General features: G+C 38.9%; 1 long non-coding RNA gene across 1 annotated transcript; it reads left to right on the forward strand.

The window, feature by feature from the left end:
• The first annotated feature begins 1,427 nt into the window (after nt 1-1,427).
• Nucleotides 1,428-5,063, forward strand: LOC148118704 (uncharacterized). The gene is made up of 2 exons (XR_015735852.1): nt 1,428-1,591; nt 3,437-5,063. It is a non-coding gene; the product is annotated as an uncharacterized LOC148118704 (long non-coding RNA).
• Nucleotides 5,064-12,534: the final 7,471 nt, after the last annotated feature.

The following is a 12,534-nucleotide window of genomic DNA, read 5'->3' on the forward strand; positions in this document are numbered from 1 at the left end:
AACTCAGGTTAATAAGTTGCTCCCTATGTTGGACTGCCTCAGTAACAGGACATTGATAGGAAAAGAAACTATGCTTTATTCTATATTTGTCTTGTTCTTTTGCAATTAATGCCATACGTTTTAGCAAATATAGTCTACAAATGGAAATAATGTGATTAAGAAAGATAAGCTAGGGTTTATAACTGACCATAGTCTAAGAAGGCCACCACATCTGTCTGTGCTAGACGCAGTTGGAGGAGTCCACTTGTTTGTTTTCCAGCTGCTCGACAAGCTTAGACCTGAAATAATCACACAGAAACTGTATTAATTAAATCATTGTTTGGCCCATTAGTTCTAGCTTCTTATTGGCTAACTCTTAAATATTAATTTATCCCATTTCTATTTATCTATATATCACCAAATGGCTGTGGCTTACAGGCTAAAGTTTCAGTGTCTGCAGTGGCTCCATGGCTTCTCTCTGACTCCACTCTTCTTTCTTCCAGCATACAGTCTAGCTTTTCCAACCTAGTCTGTTCTTCTCTGCCGTAGGTGTTGTGAAAAAAATTTCTTCAAGATGTCATCACTTATATATTCTTTGACACAAATGTTTCCTTTCTACTTTTTTTTCAATTCACTGAATATGCAACAATGAGTATTTTTTCAGAATTCTGTAACCCTGGGGAGTCATAAATTCTGAATGTGAATGGTATAGTAGGGCTGGATGATGGGCAGACTAAATTTTCTTTTTAGACATCACCTACAAAGCTCGTGTTCAAAGATGAAATTACAAGGGATTTTCAAGGGGGAACAAATGAATCCAAATGTAAGTTCCTGTGTAATTAGTGTCATATACAGAAAATTCACCCTAAATAGCTAGGAATAGAAGTAGAGAGATGGTTGCTCTATGGACCTGATTCTTCAGGAGGAAACTTTTGGAGGGCCAAAAGACAAATGAAGTGAAAAGGTAACATAAAGTCAAAGTACTTATTGATTTTGCAAGTGTAAATTTCAATTGGGTAACCAGATGTGAGAGTTCAGAGTACAAAAGAAGCAAGAGCTTGAGGTTGGACTTAGACACAATCAGCAGAGCAGTGAAATGATAAGATAACTAATGAGAAGTGAGAAAAGTTGCTGGCCTACGGTGTGTGGTGAACGCATGTCCTCCCTAAACATCAAAATACTTAACTCAGTATATAGTTACTAGATGTTTCTGGTATTGAGGAGTTCATTACTTTGTGTGTTCCTTATTTTTATCATGGTAAGGAAGTCTTGCCTGCTTCTCCCAATTTAGATTGGTGTCTATAAAGCATATGGGAAATAAACGTGGGCAAATTAAATATTCACTGGGCTGCCCTAATGACAATATTCTGTATCTCTCTTCTCTTCTTTTGTATCTTTGTTTTATTCTGTCTAACATGTCTAATCCACACACCCCTACCCTGGAACGATCAAGCCTGCCGGGGCTGGACCAAGACTGATGTCATTTCAGTGTGAGACTATGACAGATGGCCTCTCAACTTGGGGCTTCTGACAGATGGAGCCGGACATGGAGCTAGTACAGGTGGAGTACATGACGGATGCCACAGAGGAATATCACACCACAGGTGTACAGGTGAGAAATAAGCACGGAAATAAATCACAAACGTGGGAGGGCAGGGAATATTTGGACTAAAATTGTATATAATTGTATATACGGGACAAGGAAAGAGTAGACAACTGCCTATACATTCACTTGGGTATGTTTTGAAAATCAGAAGAACTGGGGCAGAGCAGAAACAAATGCAGAGACTTTCAGAGTTTGTAGATAGTGTAATATTCTGCCCCCTCTCTCCAACTGGTAGTACAGTCACTGTCATTTTCAGACTACTCCAGGATTTGAGGAAGAGAAGACGCTGCCCCACTCACACTCCCGTCAGGCTGACCTGTGGACACTATGTTCTCAGAGCACTAACTGCTTCTGAGGTAGTCAGGCAAAAAGCAGTGTGGGCCCACCTGTCTGCTCTGGAGCTCGAGGAAAGAAAAGTGGAGGTAGTACAAATGGCATGGCTCCACCCGCCTAAACTCCCAGCCAACCAAGCCTGTGGACGCCATGGTCTCAGAGTCGCCATAATAATGGCCACTCGTGTACCATCCCAGGTCTGCAGCGGTACCTCCGAGTTGCGTTGTGAGAGCAGGGCCTGTCCTCTGCCAGGCTCAAGAGGCATAGGTGAATCTGAGCCTCATGGTCTCCAGTTCCAGGCAGGAGACGGAGAACAATCCACAGGTAGTCACCACCAGGAAGTCAGGAGTACAGGAGACAGAATGTTTGGAGAGCCATGTCTCCCACAGTCATGGCGGGTGCATGGAGCCAGTTGACTAGGAATGGTCAGAGGCAGCACGGCCTGTGAACCCAATGAGCCTGTATGGATCAAAGCTTTTAGCAGAAGAGAGGTTGTGGGAATTCTTCTATTTTCGGGGTTTAAAAAAAATCTGGATAATGGAGATTGATGCAGGATTTGAGAGGAGTTAATGAGACTGCAGCCTTAGAGAACTGACCTTCCCAGCTAGTAGTATGTAAGAATACAAATTGCTGCCTGTCAACTAAAGGGAGATTTGGAACTTGGATTAGAAAGAGAGCTTACTTTGTTTACTACAGAAAAGCCAGATGGAATCTAGGTGCCATTTTGGTAAGGACCCTAATGTGATCGATGTTCCTTATACTAAGCAACAGGCTGATTGGTTATTTAAATATAATAATTCTTGGATAGTCTCTCAGCAAGCACATGATTTGCATCATCAAACTGGTTAAAGTTTTTAATAAGAGAAATTGCTTGACAGATTTTAAGCAATATTCATCTGTACCTCATCTGGGAGTAAGTCCTCAAGGTCTGATTCCTAATTATTTATGACAAATGAATGTTACTCATATTGCAGAATTTGACAAATTTACATATGTGTATTGACAAATAATACATAATCAGGTTTCCTGATGGCCACTGCACAGACTGGAGAAGCCACTAAGCATGTGATAACTCATTGCTCAAAATGTTTTCATAAATGGGAATTTCAAAAGTAATGAAAACAGATAACTGATCAGAATATATTTGTGAAGCATTTCAGAATTTTGTTCCTAGTGTAACACTGAGAATAAAACAGGTTATAAAGGTAACATTCTTTATAACCCACAAGGACAAAGAACTGTGGAGTGTGCCCATGCCTCCTTGAAAACACAACTTCAAAAGATAAAAATAGGGGAATTATACCCTCAGTCACCACGTAATGCCTTAAATCATACCTTTTTATACCCAATTTCATGAATGTACATACCTGTGAACAATCTGCCACAGATAAAATTTGGTATGTTTGTACTAGAGCAACCTTCACTAAAGCAAAATGGAAAGACACTTGCACTAAATTAAGGAAATAATTCGACCATGTTTTAATATGGGGTAGAGTGCATGTTTGTGCTTTTTCACAGGAGGAAAATGAAGCTCTGTGATTTCCTGAACATTTGGTACACTCTGTGGAGCAGAGGAGTATCATACCTGATGATACTATAGCTTCTAAGGCCATCCCAGAGGAGTTGGACTGAGAGATTGCTGAGTCTGTGTTTCTGAACCTCTGATGTCATCATCTTCCAGTCTGAGAAGGGAAGGAGATCATTGTGATACTTGGTGATTTCTGATTTCATGATAGAACTGCTACAAATATTTCCAGACCTTAGAGAGTCCTATTTACTCTGAAACAGGCACAAGAACATTGAATGTTTGGCCATATATCCACAAAAAAATATTGAGATGCGGCACTCATTTTGGCCAGTATAGTATTTGTCTGCTATTGATATGGAAAGCCTGAAAAACAGGTGCCTCAGATGCTTTCCCGCTGGAGAAAAAGGCTCATTGAAGAACTGAACACTATTGAAGACATAGTGAGCAACTAAACCCCTTTCTTTGTACAACAAACCTCATTGGAGGCACTGATGAAACATCCCATATTGTTGTGGTGGAATAGGACAAAAGATTTGCTGATGGTACTGTAGCAGCTTAAACCTATTTTTGAAAATTTGAAGTCCCAATACAATGAAACCATAGGAGAGAAAAAGTCTCATAGCTCACCCAACGCAGAAAAAAAAATTTCTTTTTTTTTTTGATTAGACTGAAGTTAAGAGAATTGTAATTTGACAAATTGTGTGTTAATGGTTAATGTTCGTACTAGAATTATGGTATGGACCTGTTAATATTTGCAACTACCTTGTTCACTATGAAGATGTTGCAGATTAGAAAAATGTTAGAGCTTATCTGAGAAAAATTTGACATGATGCAAACAAGTCCTTCGATTTGGTACATTTAATAAAATCAATTTGGATTTTGATGCATCTAAAAACTGTTCAAGATATCCTAGACCATTTTAAATAGGCTATTCCATCTTGACCATCCTCTACTCTTTAGTTAGAGATTTGGTGGCCATGGGACCATGTGTATTGCAGAATATTATCTGCTGACTTATGACTATCTCGTTATTTGTGGATTCTCTAAATGGAAAGTTGGCTCAGAGATTCATGACATCTAACTATATACTCTCCCTTAACTCTTAAACAGAAGATAGCAGTCAATGATGGGTAAGATATCTTTCTCTCCAGGCCATCTAAGACAGGACATGAATGAGAGAATGTATGTACCTATGATTGGCAAGTTTGGAATGCGGAAGAAGGTAACCTAATCCAGGCACAGTTGTCTGTTCAGTAGCAGAAGAACCGGTTTTAATAAAAAAATATGAAAAGGAATAATATGCTGGAACCCACAGAAGTGAATTTGTTTCACTTTTACCAAAGATCAGGCCTATTCTTGTTCCTTCAAGGTTATGACAGGAGATTTGACCCAGGGTGTGACTACCTACAGTATGCTCAGTGTAGGGAATGGTTGCTGTACGTCCTGCCTAAACAAGAGAAAACTTAGCTCAGAATATAGTTACTTGATGTTTCAAGTATTGAAGAGGTAATTACTTTCTTTGTTCCATGTTTGTATCATGGTAAAGAAGTTTTGCCTTCTTCCCTTTTTTGGATTGGAATATATAAGGCATATGGAAAATAAATATGGGTGAATTCAGTATTCACTGGGTTTTCCTTATAACTCTATTCTCTATTTCTGTTCTTTTCATTGTGTCTTTATTTAGTTCTAATATTTCTAATCCACATGGTCTTACCAGTGAACATATGAACCCGTTAAGGCTGGACCTTGACAGGTATGATTGAATATCTTTTGTGTATATACCCAAGAATGATAATGTTGGGTTTTAAGGTAGATTGATTCCAAATTTTCTGAGAAACTGCCATACTGAATATCCGAAGTGATTGTACAACTTTGCACTCCCACCAGCAGTGGAAGAGTGTTTCCCTTACTCCACATCTTCTCCACCATAAGTTGTTATCAGTGTTTTGATCTTAGTCAGTCTGATAGGTGTAAGATGGTATCTCAGAGTCATTTTGATTTGCATTTCCCTGAAGAATAAGGATGTTGAGCAATTCCTTAAATGTTGTTGAAGCCATTTGAGATAATTCTATCGATAATTCTCTGTTTGGATCTGTATCCAATTTTTTAATTGGATTATTTGGTATTTTGATATCCTGTTTCTTGAGTTCTTTATATTTTGGAGATCAGACCTTTATCGGGTATGATTTCATATAGGCCTTTTCCCATTCCATAGGAATGGTCTTATTGACAGTGTCTGTTGCCTTAAAGAAGCTTCTCAGTTTCAGAAGGTTCTATTTTATTAATCATTGTTCTCAGTGTCTGTGTTACCTAGATGGTAGAGGGGAGAGAATGGTAGATGAGAACATGAGGGAATAAGATGGTCAAATTGGGAGAGGGAGAGATTGAGAGCAGTGAAAGAGATATCTTGATAGAGGACACCATTATGTGGTTAAGTGGAAACCTGGTATTAGGGAAATTCCCAGGAATCTACAAGGATGATGCCATATAAGACTGCTAGCAATAATGGAGAGGGTGCCCCAAATGGCCTTCTCCTATAATCAGATTGATGAATACCCTAATTCTCATCATAGAACTTTTATCCAGTACCTGATGTAAGCAGATGCAGAGATTCACAACAAAGCACTGGGCTGAGTTCCTGGAGTCCAGTTGAAGAGAGTGAGGAGAGATAATATGAGCAAGGGGAATCAAGATCATGATGGGGAAACCCACAGAGAGTTCTGCCCCAAGCTTATTGGAAATCACTGACTCTGTACCAATAGCTGGGAAGCCTGCATGGGACTGAACTAGGTCTTCTGTATGTGCATGATAGTTGTGTGACTTGGTATGTTTGTCGGGTCCCTTGTAGTGGGACCAGGCTCTATCCCTGGTACACAAGCTGGCTCTTTGAAGCCCATTAGCTATGATGGGATGTCTTTCTAAACCGTGATGCAGGAGTGAGGGGCTTGATCCTACCTCAACTTTATGTGTCAGGCTTTGTTGATTTACCATAAAAGGCCTTACCCTTTCTGAGGAGTGAATGTAGGGTGGGACAGAGGTGAGAGGAAAGAGGAGAGGAGGGAGGGGGAACTGTGGTTGCTTTTCAAAATAAATAAAAAGCTTAAAAGAAAGCACTCATCAACATACTTCAATTTATTATTCACTCTGTGATTTAGTGGTCAGAAAAGGAATATATGAATTACACTGGAAATTTGAAAACTATTTTTGTCAAGAGATTAAATGTTTCAAGGCTTTTACACTCACCTGTAAAGGGAGGTACCTATTTAATTTTCTATAAAATTGTATATCAAAATAATACCTGTATTTTCTAAGGTATAAAATTTCCTGTTAATTTCAACTGTGGTGTCCCTCTTCTCTGTTTAATGCAATCTAATGTGTGTGTGTGTGTGTGTGTGTGTGTGTGTGTGTGTGTGTGTGTATGCTTTTCAAATTCAGTTGCCTATTTGTGTTGCCACAAGGTTAAGTATAATTAATTAAAATCTCTGAAATCCTTCATAATTCTAACCTTTGTGAGCACTGACATGATGACGTAGTGTCAGCAAGGTGTGAGTGAGAGAGTTTGGGGGTTATGATTCCATACTTCACATAAACTAAATTCTTGGGGACATTCCTGGCCAGCAAGGGGCAATGATCTTCTAGCAGACATCCATCAGAGGAGGGGTGAGTTTGCTCCTGGCCCGTGGCAGAAGCCCCGGCAAGGAGGAATTCAGACTTTCCCCGACCCCCTTGACTACCTGGTCACCCCAGTGGTGGCTCCACCCTGCGGAGTCCTCCCGCCTCCCATCCAAGCTTTCATCCAGGTACACCTTCCTCTCTTCCTTCCTTCCCTCTGGGGCCATAAGATCTCCTCAGCTCAGCTGTCTCGCGTGCTGGGCCTGGGCTGTGAGCACAACGCTGCAGGAGGGAGTGCCTGTGTTTCAACAGCCTGCCTGAGGAAAGGTAGGCCTTCTGTCAGTGAAATCCCTGACCAACAAGAGAACCTGACCCGGTATCAGAAGATTCAATAGAGAGCATTTGAAGGAAGAGATGGGCAGACACCAAGGCAAGAACTCCTCCAACAATCTGAAAAACAACATGAAAACACCAGACTCCAATGACCCTACAATAGAAGGACTGGAACACCTTAATCCAGAAGAAGTGGGAAAAATGCCATTGTGAAAGCAATAGAGTCTCTTAAATAGGATATGAATAGCGCCCTTAAAGAATTGGATGAGAAGCACAACAAAAAATTTGAAGAAATGAGTAAAGAAATGGATGAGAAGTATAACAAAAAGTTTGAAGAGATGAGTAAATCTGTGAATGATACACTGGGAAACCAAGAAAAAAACAATCAAACAGGTAATAGAAACAGTTCAAGAATTGAAAACTGAAATGGTGGCAATAAAGAAAACACACACCAAGAGATGGCTGGATATGGAAAATCTAGGTAAATGAACAGAGACTACAGAATCAAGCATAACCAATAGAATAGAAGAGATGGAAGAACGAATCTCAGATGCTGAAGATACCAGAGAGAAAATAAATGCTCTGATCAAAGAAAACAGCAAATCCAACAAATTCTCATCATAAAACATTCAAGAAATCTGGGACACAATAAAAAAACCTAATCTAAGAATAATAGGGATTGAAGAAGAAGAACTGCAGATCAAAGGCCCAAAAAATATATTCAACAAAATTACAGAAGAAAACTTTCCCAACCTAAAGAACAATATTCCTATGAAGGTTCAAGAAGCATACAGAACACCGAATAGACTTGATCAAAAAAAAAATCCCCTCGCCATATAATAATCAAAACACAAAACATACAGATTAAAGAAAGAATATTAAGAGCTGCAAAAAAAAAGGTCAAGGAACTTATAAAGGTAAACCTATCAGACTTACACCGGACTTCTCTATGGAAATCATGAAAGCCAGAAGGTCCTGGATAGAGGTACTGCAGAAACTAAGAGACCATGGATGCAAACCCAGACTACTATACCCAGCCAAACTTTCATTCACTATCAATGGAGAAAACGAAATATTCCAGGATAAGAACAAATTTAAACAATTCCTAGCCACAAACCCAGCCTTACAGAAAGTAATAGAAGGAAAATCGCAACTCAAGGAAGCCAACATAACCAACACTGCCTACAATAACTCAGACATCTAGGGACCCTTCACAAGCACAACTCAAAGAAGGGAAACACACAAACTCTACTAAACAAAAAATAATTAAATAAAAATAATAATAATCGGAGTCAACAATCACTGGTCATTAATATCACGTAATATTAATGGACTCAACTCACCTATAAAAAGTCAAAGACTAAGAGATTGGGTATGAAAAAAGGATCAAACATTCTGCTGTTTACAAGAAACACACCTTAATCACAAAGACAGACATCTACTCAGAGTAAAGTGTTGGGAAAAGGTTTTTCAAGCAAACAGACCTAAGAAACAAGTGGGTGTGGCCATTCTAATTTCCAACAAAATTTACTTCAAACTAAAATCAATCAGAAGAGAAGGAGATGAACATTTTATACTCATAACAGGAACAATTCATCAGGAGGAAGTCTCAATCCTGAATATCTATGCCCCTAATATAAAAGCGCCCACTTATGTAAAAGAAAAACTTTTAGAACTCAAGGCAGTCATCAAACCTCACACACAAATAGTAGGAGACTTCAACACACCTCTCTAACCAATGGACAGGTCAATCAGACAGAAACCCAACAGAGAAATAAGAGAATTATTGGAGGTAATGAATCAAATGGACTTAACAGATATCTATAGAACATTCCACCCAAATAGGAAAGAATATACCTTCTTTTCTGCAGCTCATGGAACCTTCTCAAAAATTGACCACATACTCGGTAACAAAGCAAACTTCCACAGATACAAAAAATATTAGTAACTGCCTGTGTCTTATCAGATCACCATGCAATAAAGTTAGAATTCAATAACAATTCTAACACCAGAAAGCCTACAAACTCATGGAAGCTGAACAGTCAACTACTGAATCACCCCTGGGTCAAGGAAGAAATAAAGAAAGAAATTAAAGTCTTCCTTGAATTTAACGAAAATAAAGACACAACATACTCAAATCAATGGGACACAATGAAAACAGTGCTAAGAGGAAAGTTCATAGCACTAAGTGCCCAATTAAAGAAAACAGAGAAAGCACACATTGGAGACTTAACAGTACACCTGAAAGCTCTGGAAAAAAAGAAGCAGACTCACCCAGGAGGAGTAGAAGACTGGAAATAATCAAACTGAGGGCTGAAATCAACAAAATAGAAACACAGAGAACAATCCAAAGAATCAATGAATCAAAAAGTTGGTTCTTGGAGAAAATCAACAAGATTGACAAACCCCTAGCCAAACTAGTCAAGCAGCGGAGAGAGAACACTCAAATTAATAAGATCAGAAAGGAAAGGGGGGACATAACAACAGACACAGAGGAAATTCAGAGAATCATTAGATCTTACTACGAACGCCTATATGCCACAAAGTTGGAAAATGTACAAGAAATGGACATATTTTTAGATAAGTACCATATACCAAAGTTGAACCAAGACCAGGTGAACAATTGAAATAGACCTGTTAGTTGTGAAGAATTAGAAGCTGTTATCAAAAACCTCCCGACCAAAAAATGCCCAGGGCCAGATGGTTTCAATGCAGAATTCTACCAGAACTTCCAAGAAGAGCTAATACCTATACTCCTTAATGTATTTCACAATATAGAAACAGAAGAGTTATTGCCAAATTCTTTTTATGAAGCTACAGTTACCCTGATACCAAAACCACATAAAGACACGATCAAGAAAGAGAATTACAGGCCAATCTCACTCATGAGTGTCGATGCAAAAATTCTCACCAAAATCCTGGCAAAGCGAATCCAAGAACACATTAGAAAAATTATCCATTATGATCAAGTAGGCTTCATCCCAGAGATGCAGGGCTGGTTCAAAATACGCAAATCTGTCAATGTAATCCATCATATAAATAAACTGAAAGAAAAAAAAAACATAAGATCATTTCATTGGATGCTGTAAAAGCATTTGACAAAATTCAACATCCCTTTCTGATAAATGTGTTGAAGAGATTGGGGATACAAGGATCATACCTAAATATAATAAAAGCTATTTACAGCAAGCCGACAGCTAACATCAAACTGAATGGAGAGAAACTCAAAAGCCATTCCATTGAAATTAGGAACACGACAAGGCTGTCCACTCTCCACTCTCCCCATACCTCTTAAATATAGTGCTTGAAGTTCTAGCAATATCAATAAGACAACATAAGGGGATCAAGGGGATTCGAATTGGAAAAGAAGAAGTTAAACTCTCGTTATTTGCAGATGATATGATAGTGTACATAAGCGACCCCAAAAATGCTACCAAAGAACTCCCACAGCTGATAAACACCTTTAGTAATGTGGCAGGGTACAAGATCAACTCCAAAAAATCAGTTGCCCTCCTATACACAAAGGATAAAGAAACAGGGAGGGAAATCAGAGAATCTTCACCTTTCACGATAGCCACAAATAGCATAAAATATCTTGGGATAACTCTAACCAAGGAGGTGAAAGACGTATTTGACAAGTACTTTAAGTCTTTGAAGAAAGAAATTGAAGAGGATACCAGAAAATGGAAAGATCTCCCCTGCTCTTGAATTGGGAGGATCAACATAGTTAAAATGGCAATTCTACCAAAAGCAATCTATAGATTCAATGCAATCCCCATCAAAATCCCATCAAACTTCTTCACAGACCTTGAGAGAACAATAATCAACTTTATATGGAAAAACAAAAAACCCACGATATCCAAAACAATCTTATATAATAAAGGAACTTCTGGATGTATAACCATCCCTGATTTCAAACTCTATTTACACAGCTACAGTATTGAAAACCGCTTGGTATTGGCATAAGAAGAACAGAGAGGTCGATCTATGGAATCGAATAGAAGACCCAGATATTAACCCACAAACCTATGAACACCTAATTTTTGACAAGGGAGCTAAAGGTATGCAATGGAAGAAAGAAAGCATCTTTAACAAATGGTGCTGGCATAACTGGATGTCAACCTGTAGAAGAATGAAAGTAGATACATATCTATCGCCATGCACGAAAATCAAGTCCAAGTGGATTAAAGACTTCAACATTAACCTGACCACTTTGAACCTGATAGAAGAGAAAGTGGGAAGTAGTCTACAACACATAGGCACAGGACACCACTTCCTAGGTAGAACCCCAGTAGCACAGACAATAAGAGAATCAGTGAATAAATGGGACCTCCTGAAACCGAGAAACTTCTCTAAAGCAAAGGACACTGTCAGTAAAACAAAAAGGTTACCTTCTTACTGGGAGAAGATCTGCACCAACCACTCATCAGAAAAAGGTCTGTTCTCCAAAATATACAAAGAACTCAAGAAACTAGACACTAAAACTCTAATTAACCCAGTAAAAAATGGGGGTACTGATCTGAACAGAGAATTCACATCAGAAGAACTTTGAATGGCCAAAAGACACTTAAGGTCATGCTCAACATCCTTAGTGATCAGGGAAATGCAAATCAAAACAACTATGAGATAACATTTTACACTGGTCAGATTAGCTAAAGTCAAAAACACCAATGATAGCCTATGCTGGAGAGGATGTGGAGTGAGGGGAACACTCATCCATTGTTGGTGGGAACGCAAACTTGTGCAGCCACTGTGGAAATCAGTGTGGCGGTTTCTCAGAAAACTGGGAGTCAACCTCCCTCAGGACCCAGCAATTCCACTCTTGGGAATATACCCAAGAGATGCCCTATCATACCGCAAAAGTATTTGTTCAGCTATGTTCATAGCAGCACCATTTGTAATAGCCAGAACCTGGAAACAACCTAGGTGCCCCTCAATAGAAGAATGATTAAAGAAGGTGTGGAACATATATACATTAGAGTTTTACTCAGCGGTAAAAAACAATGACATCTTGAATTTTGCATGCAAATGGATGGAAATAGAAAACGCTTTACTGAGTGAGGCAACCCAGACCCAAAAAGAGAAATATGGCATGTACTCACTCATAAGTGGATTCTAGCCATAATTAAAGGTCTTTGCACCT

Source organism: Myodes glareolus, chromosome 21 (genome assembly GCF_982192425.1).
Source record: "Myodes glareolus chromosome 21, mMyoGla1.1, whole genome shotgun sequence".
Lineage (NCBI taxonomy): Eukaryota > Metazoa > Chordata > Mammalia > Rodentia > Cricetidae > Myodes > Myodes glareolus.